Genomic DNA, 16,228 nt, shown 5'->3' on the forward strand with positions numbered 1-16,228 from the left:
TGTGATAGCAACAACAGGCTGGAGCTGATCACAGCTCTCCCAGGCCAGGGTCATCTCTAGCAATAGCTGTTTTTCGTGACACTGGTAACAGCAGGAGTGGCATGCAGCAGCAAAATTAACAATGTGTTGACTCCAACAGGTTGAATGTGACCTTTTCTTCAGTTGTTCATCCACAGAATAACTCCCAAACTTCTTGCTCCAAACCCCATCTTTAGTCCACAGGCCTCCCCCTCTCCTCCTATGTGGTGAGTCACCTAAAGCAGATGTGAGTTGATTTAGACACACGCGCGTGTGACTGTCAGGATGGTATGGGCGTATTGGCCAGTTGTCAGGCATTGTTGGGCAGAGTAAGAAAGAGAAAAACTCCTTTCCTGCCTTGCCCTGGAAGAAGACGCTGAGGAAACCTATAGCCTCTCCTCAGCTCCCGAATCTTGTGACACTCAGAGAAATCTGGCTCCTCTCCCTGGAGCTAAATTTTGACTGAATTGGTCAACAGGCTCAAGCACTGTTAGGTGTGACACTGTCAGACAAGCACTAGATTTCCGGAGGATACCAGGTGAAAACTCCAGCTTGAAAACAAAAATTGAGCCTGTGGGAAAAAAGAGGAAAGGTGAGGTAAATTCCCATCACTGAGAATAGTACCTTTAAAAGTAATAAACCTCTTCTACATTTCCTGTGAGGCACTACCAGCAGAAATTGTAGCAGCTGAGGTTTGGTTTACTGCTTAATCAACTTTCAGGAAGAAAAAAGATACATTAAAAGAGACATCTTACATTCCATAGATAATTTTAAGACAGTGAAAGGGTTGCTACTTAGAAAGAATGTAATTCTGGTTTACTGGAATTTATCCAGAATAAAAGAAGCACTTACAAATCAGTTGAACAGCCCAGAAAAAGGTTCAATAGAGTAAAAGGTTTGTAGCAGAATTCACCACAAAATTTGCTTTAAATTTCTGGGACTGACAAAGAGGGAGAGAAGAAGGAAAAATAATGTAATATTTGTGGCTGTTTTATGCTCTTCTGTAGATTGGTGACAGAATTTGGGGGCTTTCTTTGCAAACTGAGAGTATGGAAAACTTAATTTCACTCAGCTGAGTGGCAGGATTCTTGCACAATCCTGGGACACCAGAAACTGGGGCGGTTTGAGGAATCCCGGGTGCCACTGCAAATTCTGAGGAAACAGCACAGGGTTGCAGTAATCTCGTACTAAAGCAGCAGAACTCCATGTACACTGGAAGCATGGCTACACAAAGTTTTCACCTTCCCATCTTAAAGGAAAAGATATTTAATATTAACATTGCATATGGAATAAATAGATGATGTTCCAAAACACAGATTACATAGTAATTTTTTAATAGGTAAACATTTGTTTCAGTAACTTACTCTACCTCTTTAAAAATACACTTTGGAAGCCACAGGGCACATCTTACAAACCCCAGCTAATGTTGTAAGAAAATGAATTTTAATAGTCCCTGCTGTTACATTTTTAACTTTTACCCCAGTGCTCTGGTTTGTATTCAGCGATCTTTGAAGTTGGTACAGTGCAGTTGTAGCTTTATGAATGAAAACACCATGATAACAATAATTTATCAACTTGAGAGATATAGACTGAAGCCATACAAAATTCGAGATCACTCTTATAAGGATAACTCATGACAATGTCTAAAATCACTTTAAGTTCTTTAAAACCGAAGGGAAATAGCAATTTGCAATGTCATAGTCTGATGAATGGGCAACATTCTGGAAAGCAATGACCTAAAATAAACTGATATGTAGGTTCCTGCAGGAGGCAAACAATCTTATAATCTCTTTTAAAAACAAAACATAACTTTACATTCTGTCCCACATTTCAGTTGCAATGATTTATATATACAGCTTGTTCATTTTATATTTATTGTTATTTGCCTTTGTGAGTAAATTCAACATACTGAGAGCACACTGCAAAGTGCTACTCAAAGTTTTGCTGACATAAAAGTAATAAAGAAAAGCATACCGTGATATCAGTGATTGACTGAGAACAGTCAGCACATTGCTTCTGGTGTAGATTATAATTTTCTTTCTTCTGAGCTTAGCAAGCAAAACCCTCTTTTGGTAACACACTAACAGGATGCTTCTCTCCAGATTTTTTTACATCTCTCAGTTACAGCTACCAAGCAATTATATGTGGTCTGTAGTCTAGGCTCAGGTTATCTCTGCCTTACGCCTATTGCAGTGACTGACAATGCAACATTTTAAAGTGTATCATCAAAAGCACTAAAACCAGAGAGTTTGAAGGAGTTTGATCTGGCAGTTTCCTGATTCCTTCTTTTCCTTTCACAGCACTGAGTTTATTGCAAGGCTTGGTCTCCGGTTCATCAGAATTTTTAGAGAAGGAAGATAGCTGAATCAGCATGTCAGGTGAAAAGAGGCAGAGATCGTCTCCCCAGTTCCCATTACCGTGAAAAACTCTGCTGTTTCTTAATGGTCAGAGAAATAAACGAATGCACACGGTAAAGTCAGGTGGGAGTGATGGGCTCAGAACAGCCGAGGGTTTGGTTTTTTAGAACATAGAGCAGAGCCAGGACTGTGACTGTCCATACGCTATTAAACTGCTTGCATGCTCCCTGGCATGATATTGCCCTGCCCATGGCACTTACCCAAAAAATTCCCAGGTGCAAATTAGGCTTTAGATGTGGCCATTCTATTTTGGAGGCTAGAGAAGTAAAATAGCATAGCGATGCTTAGATTGGACCAGCTGGCCTCCGTGACAGAAAATTAACCCTAGAATTATTTAATTCATTAGAACGGATATAGATTACGAATCTCCAATGACCTCTGTAGGGACCTATGCACAACAAAAGATTCATCAGAAAAAGCACTCCCTCTCCAGTCCTCCTCCCACTCTCTGCCTCCTTGAGGTATTAGGAAAGTACATATTCAAACTAATTTCATGTTAAAAATTATTCACATCTGAAATTATGGATATTCAAAATAATAAGAGAGAAAGGGTGGGCAGCCAGCTGGCTCACTACTCCTAGCAAAAAGGACCCCCCCTTAAAAAAGAAGTGTTTCTCCTGTGTTGTTTTAAGGCTACAGTGAGTTTAGCCAGCATAATAACTAAGTGAAAATCTTAATTATACCCCTCTGGGACAGACTGCTAAAGGTGAGGTTTCAGATTCATTAATGAGCTGCTAAATCCTGCTAACTGGGAAAGGCTGTTTTTAAGTCAAGTCCTGCGCAAGCCAGCCCACTCATGTTTCTGATGCCAACACTGGGCATACCTGATGTCAGTGGCAGAACTCCTGCCACGATAAGAAAGCTCATCTTGTGCTTCATCTACAACCATTTCACTAGATTTTATGAGAAGCAGCTTGAAGATGAGGCCATGCACCACAAAACTGGGAAAGAGCCTGTCAGTCTAATTCCAGCTCTTCATGGGGTCCTTTGGCCAGTGATTTGGGGGGTGAATCAGAGCTATGCAGGGAACGAGGCCTTTGTTGGTGCCAGCCTTGCCTCTTGAAAAGGCTGAAAAGCAACAAGAGAAGGAGTCTAGGGCTTGCAGAAAAAGCAGCAATCTGCTATCTACAAAACTGGGAAAACAACATATTTTAAGAGATGCTAATAGAGCTTGCACAGTTTGCTTCTTCTGTGTCTTGGTCTAACATGCAAGGTATGAATCCCCAGAGTATGACATATACATATATTGGTCAATATCTTGCTTTAAGCACATAAATTGCAATAGAAGTCCTGTGTTACATGAGAACAGCAAGGCCTAGTAAATGCTAAGTGCTCACTGATGGATCCTGCCGATATTTTAAAACTAAATTTCTTCTTGCCTCAATTTCCCTACCTTAAAAATGGTGTGATACGCATAACAACCTCACAAAGATTGTGATACTCGTTTATGCATGCACTGCCGTATCAACCCATGGGCAAAGGAATCAATTTATCATCAGTGCTGTGTACAAATGGTGAGGGTAGATAGGACCTGGGACTGTGCAGTAAATGAGGCGTTTACATCAATTCAAAGACAGGATTCTAAATGGTATTGTTATGACACTAAAATTAGTAAGCTCAAAAATTTAAATGCCAGGATTAAGGGCAGGAAGAGCTGCACAGGTTTAATTCATTCTTCACATGCATATGGATTTTAAAGCAGTCAGCCCTATGCATACATGGGGACGTAAAAGCATTCAGACTAATTCAGCCCGAAGGGTTTATCTAGCTCAGCGTCCTACCTCTGGCAGTAGCTAATGGCAAGTGCTTTAAAAATGTGGCTTTCAACAGGTCAAGCGTAAAGCCACACTTCCCCAAAATACTCCCCCAGGCTCCAGCTGCTGCTTGGCTCAGTGGCTTCCACATCCAAACGTGTTGTCTCTGACCTTATGGACCCTTTCCATGTAGCTTTCCTCTATGAGTGTCTGCAAGTCCTCTTAACCTCCTGAATGGTCCATATTAGTGTTACAGGTTTTAGAGTAATTTTTATATGAGTCTAACTGAGAGTCATGGAGCAGTAGACATAGCATCAATACGTTGCAGCTGTAATTTTTCAATAGAGCTGCATAATGAGACGTAAGGAGTAGAGTTTTATTCCAATCGTTTGGGTAAGTCATTTCTTGTCTCTCTCGTTCATTTTGTCTTTTGCTCTTTGTCTAATGGGAGGAAACTCTTAGGTCCAGGGATGGGCGTCCATGCAGAGACGTGCTGAGGACCCTTATAATGATTTGGCAGTTTGGCTGAGATCCTACATCCAAAGCATTTCCTGGCACTGCTATTTGATAAACCACATATGTGCCACCTACGCATCCTGGACCTGCAACCTGTGATCCCCAGGGTAAATTTAGAGGGACAAGCTGCGAATATGGGAGAGGGCTGTTGCTCCCCCATGGCGTTACTGTGTGAGGAGCACAGCCTGTGTATCACAACGTAGAGCAGCAGCTGCATCAGTGCATCTGCCTCTTGGCAGCAGTCTGTGTCTCGCAGCCGAACGGGAGGATGCTTCCCCTCCTGAGCAGTCCCACCAGCGGGACAACCTGAACCAGAGCTGTGGTGCTGCAGAGCACTGAATGCCTCCTTCCTGAGTGTCGTCTCACGTTTGGCAAGGGCAGCAGAGCAGCCTTCCTCCACATTCTTGTGCAATGCAGAACCTGGGCTTTTGGGGAAGGGAAAGGGAGATTTAATACCTATTTTTCAAATTGCTGAGTCAGTTCTCCACATTTCCTTCACTCCCAGCAAACAGAAGTGAAAGGCTAATGTTGCCTTCCACTCTGCCTTCCCATCCCTTTTCTGAAGTAAACAAATGTCAGCAAATCCTGCTCTAACAGTGCTGTTAAAAATATCACTGTGTCAGCAGATGAGTTCATTCCCTTCGGTCTGGAGCTATCCTTTCATTGCAGAAAAGGTGTGGTTTTACATCAAGTTTAGTAGTTTATATGGAAGCAAGAGCAGGGGTGTTGTGCTCTGCACCACTGTGTCACCAGCTGGAGTAATTTCCAAATAGAAATTATTGGAGAAGAAATGTATTTGACCTGCATTAATTAGCAGGATAAAAGTTAACCCTGCTTTTCTGAGCTAGACCCTGGCCCTGGGGTAGCAATCGAAAATGAGCGACTACAGCCAAGATGCAGTACTCATGCTCTTTAGAATATTACAAACCCCTCAAACCAAGCTGACCACAGGACCAGATCTTCAGCCAGTGTGAAAAGCTGGTGCCCCATTAGGCTTCAAGGATGAATGAGAAATATCCACAATCAGACAGTCTATATCCCCTTCAAAGGGCAATAAAGCCTCGCAAAGCTCTGTCCAGGAGAGCTTCCAGCTGTTCAAGCAAGGGAATGTCAGTTGGTCAGATGACTAATTTCACTGGGGAAAGTGAAACGTGAACTGTTTCCTGTCTATTGCCTGTTACGCTCTGGTCCCCTGCATTGCAGAAACTGCAGACTGTGCAGGCAAATGCAGCTTGTCACTGAAACGTGAGTTTTCCGCTTTCATAACTGGGTCCCAACACTGAAAATGTTGTACACTTCCCTCATTGGTAACTCCAGAATCTTGTCCCACTCTTTTGAAACACTTGTGCTCTCTTCATTTGCTCAGACTTACAAATGCACCAGTCATTTTTCGGACACGTGTGCTTTCACAACTTTTATTTCTTTCTCCATCTATTAACCATTTTGTTGCTTTTCTTTGAAGAATTCACAATTGCTCTCTGTGCCAGAAAGCATCAAATGACAAAACTCATTGTTTCTATAATGATTCAAGTATAGATTATTTCTTCTGGATGCCAGAATACGCACCCGATCAAAGCATTTTCCTTTCTTGAGACTCAGTAGTACCTTATTCTTCTGATTTTCTTTAAATGTTACTGGATTATCAATTCCAGGTGATAAACAAAGCATGTTCTAATCAGTGTCACAAATCCATCCTATGCTTTTAGCATAAATGAATATATAATAAATTCATTAATAGCCTGATCTAAATTCATGCCCATGTCTTCTATATGTGACTTAAACTCCTATCAATGAACAGCAATTTCCATATGTGCAGTCCTTGTTTATAATGTTCATTAAAAGGCTTAGATGAGAAACAGCGAAAAGCAGTTTAATTCATTGCTAAGCACAGCAGAAAACTAAGCAGGATTCCGACTTTATATACAATTTGCAAGCAGCATACGTTAGCTCAAACGTAAATCTCACATAATGAGGTGTGCAGCTGGATGACTAATCACATCCATTGAAACGTTTTCTGTGTTCAGCTGTTTCAGTGCATAGAGTGGGAGGGATTGCTATTTAATATTTCGTTTCCTTCTAACAAGAAGAAGAGGAGCTTCTAGGCATGAAAAATTGTAAAATTTGACCTTAAAATGAACTGTAGCAAATACACCTTGAATACAAAGTGGTGTCGCTACGGTTCAGTTAGAAATATGTTTGCATCTGGACTAGCAGGTCTTTGGCTCATCTCCAGTGCTCAGCCCTGGGCTTTTACCCAGGGCTGCTTATGCTGAAGCTCTGGAAAGGCCTTGTCAATATGAAAGATCCAGACCTGGGTAGGATTCAAAATCAGAGATGCCAAATTCATGTTAGCATTAATTATTCTTAATTCATATCAAAATCAAGGTCCCGTTATGCTGTTCTCTGTGCAAACAGGGATAACATTGTTTGCCTTGGAGAGTGTGCAATACGAGAAACAGAAAATGATGAAAGATTGAGGATGTGCCAAAGGGATGTGACATGTAAGTAAATGATAACCATGCGATTTAGCCCAGTTACCAGAGCTGCTTGCTCATGTCTGGGCTTACACTGTCTGGGAAACATTTATTTAGAGGTGGATGGGAAAGGGCAGAGTAAGGGGGCTATCAAGGACTGTGGAGCTGATTAGCTGAAGGGAGCATGTAAAAGATAGGAGACTAAAAGAGCAAGTGAACCATCACTTTTCATCTGTGTCTAAGAGATTGGTTTCAATGTAGTCTACAGACTGGCGTTCCCTAGGATCTTGGAAGGCGAATTAACAGAGGGACTCTGCTATGTGATCATCACATCATTTTCTTTCTCTACAGGCATGTGTTTCTGTATAGACTTCCTTCTGCAATGGCAGGAGTTAAGAACACATGATGGTGTCAGAAGATATGGTTAATCTTACACAATTTTAGCAGTCTAAAAGTCAGATTCCTAAGCTAGACTAGCTGTCTCAGTTCCCTTTTTAACAGGTAAAAAGAGAGAGACATTTGCACTGGGAGAGGCATGCAAACAGGTGACCTTAGGCTAAAGTGGTCAATATCTCCTGCTGTAGTCACTGCAGGGAGATCGTTTATCACAACTATGGCTGTGCTTGAGAATTTCACAGTATTTTATTGGAGCAGGGTTAGGCTAATACTGAGCTCTTCTAAAATGCCATTATACAGCAAACAGCAAATGGAATCAAAAGTTTGCCTCTCTCCTCAGTGCTTTTCAGTTTCTAACACTCATGGGGCTGCTGTCTCCAGGCTCCACTGAAATGCCCGTGGGGAGACGAACTCTTTCATATTTTGGTGTCATCAGCAATTCCCAGAATTATTCAAAAGATTTTTAGAAGTGCTTATGTGAGCAGAAATAAATGCAATCTCTTGGAGCACACATGAAGGCATCATTCACAGTCTGCATGTTTAGTAGAAGTACCCCATGATGCACTGTTACTGTTTTAATGAACTTCACATTATAATGGGAACACACCAATACTTGGGAGCTGGAAGCCTCTAATGTGTTCAGGCTTGCAAAATGGCCTTAGGCTGGCAGAAGTATTTTTAAGGAAATCAAAACATCTATTAGGCGTGTCTTCATTTATAATATTTGTGATCGCTTTAAGTGCAGTTTCTGTGTTTATACCAAAATCCCGTGTGTAACACAGGAGATTTCCCTGAGGTCCTTGTCCCTAGAGACGCACAGTTCAGCTGGCTGAGGTTTCACTGCACTTGGTTAAACCCTCTTGAAAGAGAACTCAGCTCTGTAAAATAGCCAATTTTTATGATAGAAATCTGTTGCTTAAAAGAACAATTCTTCCCTGTATGCTTTTCAAGATGGAAAGGCACATCAGGATGTAAACTCCTCTGTCAACACGTCTGCATAAATCCAGTTAGAGAAAAAAAATGTGCATGCCATGGCATCACAAGGGGAATGCACCTAGAAATGATTTAGTCTCTCTGTTTAGATGCTTCTTGATACCAGAAAATGCCCTGTATCAAATGAGATATAGAATCATATGTTTAGCAAAAACAAAATTTCTGCAGGAGATTCATCAACAGATCTTGGCTGGACTTTACATATTTGCTGCTGTAAGCTCAGTGACATTCAGAAGTTTTAAGTAGTGTAAAATCACTGATAATCACTATGACTCAAGTAAACTCCTCCCTTGGACAGTGCTAGTCAGCGATGCCTTGCTTCCACAGTCAGACCAAAGTCTGAACCATCCAAGGTACCTTACTGGCAGGATGAGGTCCTACTTCACTTGTTGTACTGAGGTTCTGGAGAAAGATTAAACCATTAATCACTGTGAGAGTGATTTTTGTCCCTCCTCTGCCTCATCAGACCCCCTTAGTTCCCTTAGTTACCACTAAACCAGCATAATAGCTGAGGCAAAACTAAACAAATAGAAGAAGATATGGTCAGCAATCCATTTATGCGAACACTTCAATTGCAATCATTTTAGAGGTACGTAGAGAGATATAACCCACCTATATCTTAGATTAGTTAAAAAAATATATACTCTATATTCTCGTTATCCTTGATCAAGCTGTGAAGTTGTTTACTCAGCCTTATGCTCAAGGTCCACTTCTTGCCAAAGTGCATTCTCCTGAGATTTACCTTTATGGAAGAGGATCTAGATTAAGGTACACATTTCCTCATATATCCTAATGCTACCTAAGGAACCACCAAGCTTCAGAACCTCATTGCCTTCTGCATCAAGGACCCCAAGGATTTACTGACTCTTCAAAAAGAAATAGTTTAATCATTCTTTCTGTTACTTCTTCCCTTCTGAAATGTGGATAATCCTTGGTGACTGTGATCAATTTACTTAATCTCTGTGCTTCAGTTTTCTAACTGTAAGCGACCCGTGATATTAGTGATTAAGCAGACGAACGAATGCACCCTACATTGCACTGTGTTGAGATGGAAACTTCCTCCTCTGTAAAAAAGTGATTGTGTGAGCCTAAACTATCTAAAATGGGATGTATTTTCAAATCAATAGGCCTGGAGAAGTTCATAGTTTCATAAATTTTAAGACCAGAAAATATTAGATCACAGCCTCACCTTCTGAATACCACAGGCTGGTAAGTTGCACCTAAATAAAGATTTAATTAGACAGAGTATAGGTCATGTCAATATGCTACTAATGGCCAAGGTCCCTGCTATTATGGGGCAACAATTAGACAAAACAAGCCAATTTTTTTCCAGCAGATGAATAGGCCTATCTAGTACTAAGGAATAAAAAAAATCTCCATGTTCCCTCTTCGTCTGTTCCTAGGGAAAAAAAAGCTGTGTTACCTGTGTTACCTGTGTTACCCCTCAAGGGGTTGTAAATTGTGTTTCTAGATAAAACAATGGAAAAGTCATCTCCTGTAGACACATAACAAAGAATTTTAACATAAAAACATACTTGCTGCCCACCACGATTATTTAAAAGAAAGCTGTTCTTGCATTCTGTGCATACATGGCAAGATTACAGGTGTGCCTGTTAATAAAAGTTGAATATAATACTTGGGTTTCTTAGTGCAGAAATGTTGAGTGAAGCTGTGCTACTGCACTAGCATAGGTAACAAGGATTGACCACATTGACTGTTGTCACCTATAGCAGCAATCCCTCATCTTTATGTCTTGACCAAAAAAAGTACAGAGTCATGCTAGTCTTCCTTCCTAGAAAGTTTACAAAAGCTGTCAGTACCCAGCCCCTCCTTCCAGCACTGCCTAATGACTTCAGACTGGAGTCTCAGTGGATGTTACGGTGAGTGATAAATGCGAATCAAATACCTATCCCAAGAAGCTGACAGCTTATGGCAGAAGCAATGATAAATGCTGAACAGGCACATTTTGGTTAAGACAACAGAGAAGGTTTTCATGCTTAAGTAGTTCTAAGCATCTTTTGTCAAAGTTAGGTATGACGATACAAAAGTATGAGACCTCAGGAATCTGCATAGAATCCACCTCGCAGCACTAAGACAGGACCTGTGTAGCACCTCCTTTAACATTTGCTAATCTAACTTTTAGACTTGCAATGAAGAAGAGTTTATGATCTCCTCAGATAGTGTGTTCCAGTGTTTAATGAACCTTGGAGGAAGAAAGCACTGTTTTTACTGATATCTAACCTCAACAGGTTTTTCTGCAAATTAAGCCAATGATTCCTTGTCCTCTTCACAGTAGAATGAGAAAGAATAGCTTGCTGTCCTCTTCATAATAACTTTTTTCATGTTGAATGTTATTGAGTCCCCATTCACATTCCATTCTGTAGGGGGAAAAAGGCCAATTCATTCAGCTTTTCTTTGTGCTTTTCATATTTCATGAATAAGCTATTGTTTGCTGGTTTTATTCCCCAAGGTGTTTACCCCAGTATTTCCAATTTTTTTTTAAATGCTCCTGCCTGCAGTAGCAGGGCTGGAACGAGATAATCTTTAAAGGTCCCTTCCAATCCAAACCATTCTATGATTCTACGAAAACATCATGCCCCATTTCAAACCAGTGCTCCAGTTTATGTCTCCATCATACTAGAGTAAGCCAAATATTTGTCTCCAAACTTTTAAGATGTTACTGTTAATTCAGCTTTTTACTTGTTGTAATGGAATATTTTTTACTTATTCCCTTTGAAGTTCCCCATAACCTCCAAACGATCTTCTGTCTTACTTCTCCTTCACCTGTTTTGTCTTATTATTCATTTCTTTCATTTGATTGCTTAACACAAAGTGCCTTGCATTTATCTTCATTAAACTTTGTCTTATTGATTTCTGACCAGTTCTCCAAGCTTAAAGCCTTGCTCTATGGAGGGTCTGGACTCCCCTGCACTTTACCTTCACACACATATTCCATAAGTGTCCATATCATTAACAGAAAATATCAAAAAGAACCAGGCCCAAGATGGACCTTTGATGTAATCTCTCTTAAAAAGTCCCTGTCAAAATTGATAGATCACTGGGAACAACTCTATATGTGCACACTTTCAATCAGTTGAATACATATTTCCCATGTTTTCCTCTAGACAGTATTCCTTTAATTTTCTTGTCAGAATACTAAGTACAATAGTATTAAAAACTTGTTAGATCAGATAGAAAGATACTAAAAGCCTTACTGAGATAGATAGCCTGTTTTCTTCTCCTTTCTATTAAGGTAGTTTGTTTTCAAAGGAAGAACTTAGGTTGACTTGAAATCTCTTGTTATTGATAATTCTATATGAGCTTTTTCTGATCACCTTCCTATCCTGCCTCAGTGATGGTAAATTGGTTTGCAATTGCTTATTCTACTACCTTTTGACAGGAACCGACCTGATAGATGCTAAGTTCTGCAGGTCATCTTCTTTCTCCTTTTCGAACATAGATACTATGCTTGTTCTCGCCATTCTTCTTGGACCACCCCATCTACATTCACTCCGTAAGATGACTGCCAACAGTTCAGAGATTGCTTTGGCTTAGCTTTTAATTGATTAATTTTTCCAGGCTCTTCTGGCTTGAATAAATTTAACTAAATCAAGTGGTCTTTAATCTGTTCTTTCACTCTTCTCATTTCTATTCTATCCTCTTCAAACTTATTTTAAATATCTTCTCATAATTAACCTTTTGTTTAGGAATTTGAGGCAGAAAAAGTATTATGTTTTTCCACCTTCTCTGCAGCCTCTGTTATTTGCTCTCCTAACCTCACAACTAAAGGAATAAAAATTTCTGTTGTCTCCTTTCTTCTTAAGTGTTCATAGACCATTGCCCATCTGGCAAATAAAAAATTGCTGTAGTTCGTTCACGTCAGGTTAGTACCAGAGAAACTTGGCAGTTTTGACCCAGAGCCAAAGACCCTGTGAACCTTCCTAGAACTGCTCAGTGAACTTAACTCCACTGTCAATGTTGCCAGTGACACTAGCGATGAAGCTGAAGGAATGGAATTTTACAGAGTGACTGTGGTGTCTAAATCATCAGAAATGTCAGAAAACGTTCAGAAAAAAATGGATTTGTATCTTTGTTGGGAAAGGAGAATAGACCTGCCTATCTGGGGAGAAAAACAGAGGCTGACTGGAAAACTTGGTATCCGAGTAATGATGTGGGAAAACCAGTCAGGCAAAAAATTCTTCTTATGGCAGCAAGGGAATTACTGCATTGTATTCCTCAATTCCTGTATTCATGCGATAGAGTTGAAACTATCTGTAAAAGGGAGATAAGTGGAAATTTTACATTTGTGTAATAATAAACACAAGAAAATGCTTGCCAATTTGCATCCTCAAAGATGCTATAAATATCAATATTTTATTTCCTTAAGGTAGTACTTTTTCTATTAGGAAAATAGTCTAGAGTTTAATTACAGTATTTTAATTCCCAATATTAACAGAAATTAGTCATACACATTGGTGTATACTCTTGGGTAGTCTTTGCACGCATGTATGTTTCACAGTAAAAAACATTTCTATTAGTCATTACGTACCTACCCTTAGATCAACTGCACCCAGGTAGGCATCACTGAGAATGAGACACAGTAAAATTTATGAATTAATAACAATAAAAACATGGTAAAGATGCAGATGTGAACATAACCTTGCAGGTGGACAGATAAGTGAGATTCTGGAATAAACTGAGAAAAGTTAATATTGCTATAAATTGTTCATAGAGCTGCTAAAACATTCACCTAAGGATTATTTGAAAAGTGCCAGTTCATCACAGCTTAAACCGTTTCTGCAAAAGGATTTCTTTTGATAAATTTCCAATTTAAAAACATTACAATGATCCACATTAACTGTTTAAATATTTTCAAAATCTTTTAATTTTTGATTTTGCCATTCACTTCTAGTTCTGATTCCCAACAAGAGCATCCCACAGTTATTGTTTGCCTTTACATTTGCACATGTGATGGCTGCCTGTAAATAATGGGTCCATTTCAGTCACATCTGGATGGGAGATAGAGGTCTTGGAGACTACTGCAGTCCTACAAGCTCTGTGAAAATTGATGCCTAGAAAGAGGAAAATAATCCCAGATTAGTACGTTCTCTCAAGGAGTGGAAGGCAGAACTCAGCTATTTTATATTTTGTTGGTAAAGTCCAGATGGCAAATTAGCACATGCATCTTGGAGAGCCAGTAAGGGAGCACACACCTAGCTGTCAATGTGTGGTCAAGGAGAGGGTGAGGGGTGCTGGCAGCTGGGAGATCCCAGGAACAAAGGACACATGCATAGAACAGGTTTTGTTAAAGACACTGCTCATGACCCAACAAGTTTATATTTCGCTAAGTTTCACCATAAAGTTACACTGATTGAGAGTTTGAAACAAACAAAAGGAACTCCTTCATTTACTCAGCAAGTAATGAAGTTACAAAGCTCCTGGTAGCAGGAAGCTGTGATGGCCAAAAGTATAAGTGCAATTAGAAATGGTTTAGACTGATGAAGAAAGGTCCTTCAATGCCTCCAAACATGATGTTGCAAATGCAGCCTCTGGTTTTGGCAGGCCTGTTTGCCAAATGCAGAAATCTCAGAGGCTACAATGGAAATGAATTACTCTAGAAGTGTTCTGTTTCCAACATCCTTTTCTTGAAAATCTATCCCTGCACTTTGTTGGGTTAACCAGACAGAGGTAGTGCAATCCTTGGTTCAACACAACGCGGTTATGGTCTTGTTGTTAAAGGCAGAAGAGAGAAGTTAGAGGAAAGATATTCTCAAAGTGTCAACTAGACCCTAAATGAGTGTTCCCGATGTGAGGTCTGAAGACCAAGGATTCCCTTTGACCTCGATCACAGCAGGGTACCTGGGAGAGTGAGGGGAAGAGAGGAAACTGAGGCAGAAAACAGCATCTCTGCTCAGTGTGATCACTCTGCCCTCAGTGGAAGAGCCTTCATGGGATGGGGAGATGGGAGGAATGACACCTGCAATAGGAGAAGAAATCCTGTGCTACTACTCATCCCCTCAACCTTCCGCATAAGAGAAGAAAACATAAGAGAGAGAAACAAGAAGAGAGAGAGGGAACAAAGAGGGATGCCTAAACCTGGAAGAGGAGGGGTGAGAATGAGGTCAGCAGCTGATTCTGAAAAAGAGCTGTTCTGGCTTTATGGCATATGAACAAGTTTTAAGTGGTAAAATCACACATTAGAGGGACCTTTGTCAGAAAAGAACCATCCAAATTCAATTGGTAGACGGGGAAGGAGTGAGCACAGACATCTGAGGAAGACCATTGTGCTCTAATGTCCCCAAAAGAGAAAGAAACACAGCTCCTACAGTATTAAATTGAACCATGCCAGGACATGGGCACTGCGAGTGATGACCAGCCAGCCTGGTCCACACTCTGCATGATAATTACACACTTCATTTAAGCAAAGTATAAAATTGCATTGAAGACACTGGATTCTGCAGCTTTGCTCAGCCCAAGGAGTCAATTCTTTCTGCTTGGTGGTTCAAAAGTGACAGTGTGCAAGACAGCTGTGCCTTAAGAGTTTGAACAGACTCACCCTAAACTTTCCTGGGGATTCAACGTCCCTCCCGAACCAAGGGGCTGATTCACAAGAGAGCAACATTTCCACGCAGGTCTTTTTGCTAACTGCAGGAATTCTGTAATACGGTATGTTTATCTTTCACTGGGGACACCGATTTGCAGTAAAACAGGTAACATTCGCAGAACTTGACAGTTTGTGCTGTACTTTTCCTGCCTCGAATGGCTGCCGGGAGTCTGCTTTGGGCGACATAAGCAGCTGTATGAATCCTAGCAATTTAAATCAAAAGACAAACTCAACAGACTTTTTGTTCACTATTACACACTTCATTATTTGCAGATCTCCTGTTGTCATATTTCTGGTTTTGTTACAAGAAAATTACCTTTGTGCATGCTTTGTTGCCTGCAATTCTTCTACTGGAGAGAGTGAAGGCACACAAACAGAGGCAGGAGCATCTGCAGTCTGCTTCTACTTCTTTCTCTGCTCAGCAGTGTGTTTCCTTACACTGTCCACAATTTCATCAGGGCTTGATCCAAAGTGCAGGTTTTGTCATTCAAACACAAATATGTGTTTTTAATTTTTGACCAAAATTTTTTTTTCAAAGCTAAGCCCTTTTGGCTGTTTTTTAACATGAGTTTTTGTATTTTCCCCAAAATTGAATTTTTCTAATTTTTTAATGTGAAATAAATGAATATGGGTGTGTGTATATGTATATTTGTTTTACATATAAATGATATAATTATGTATACATAATTAATAACCTTTACTAGTTAAATCCTTTCCAGTAAGATTAGCTTCAGCTTTGCCATTCTGTCGCATAGTTTAGTAGCTGTAGACTTTCCAGACTGTGACCGTGATGAGTAAAATTAAAGTAAGTCTGTATTAAGCTTTAATTTATTAAAAAATCATACCCCTAGAACACTGCTCAGGACAGAATACAGGTAAAAATCTGTCAGGAAGCACTGTTCATGTTGGGCTTTTTTCTGAATCTCATGTGAGCTAAGAGAAATTCTTCTCCCCAGGATGAGCTCTAGATAGCTGAGAGAAAGCAAGAGAGACTACTTTTTCTAGGCAATTGATGTGGATCAATGATTTAGCCAACACTGTACTCTCCTTCGTTAA

At 40.1% G+C, this 16,228-nt stretch overlaps 1 protein-coding gene across 3 annotated transcripts in view; it reads left to right on the plus strand.

The window, feature by feature from the left end:
* The window catches only part of PTCHD4 (patched domain containing 4), a 135,607-nt gene that overhangs the window by 68,684 nt on the left and 50,695 nt on the right, over positions 1 to 16,228 (plus strand). The gene's annotated exons all lie outside the window — the stretch shown is intronic.

The sequence above is a fragment of the Opisthocomus hoazin genome, chromosome 2 (genome assembly GCF_030867145.1).
Source record: "Opisthocomus hoazin isolate bOpiHoa1 chromosome 2, bOpiHoa1.hap1, whole genome shotgun sequence".
In the NCBI taxonomy this organism is placed as follows: domain Eukaryota; kingdom Metazoa; phylum Chordata; class Aves; order Opisthocomiformes; family Opisthocomidae; genus Opisthocomus; species Opisthocomus hoazin.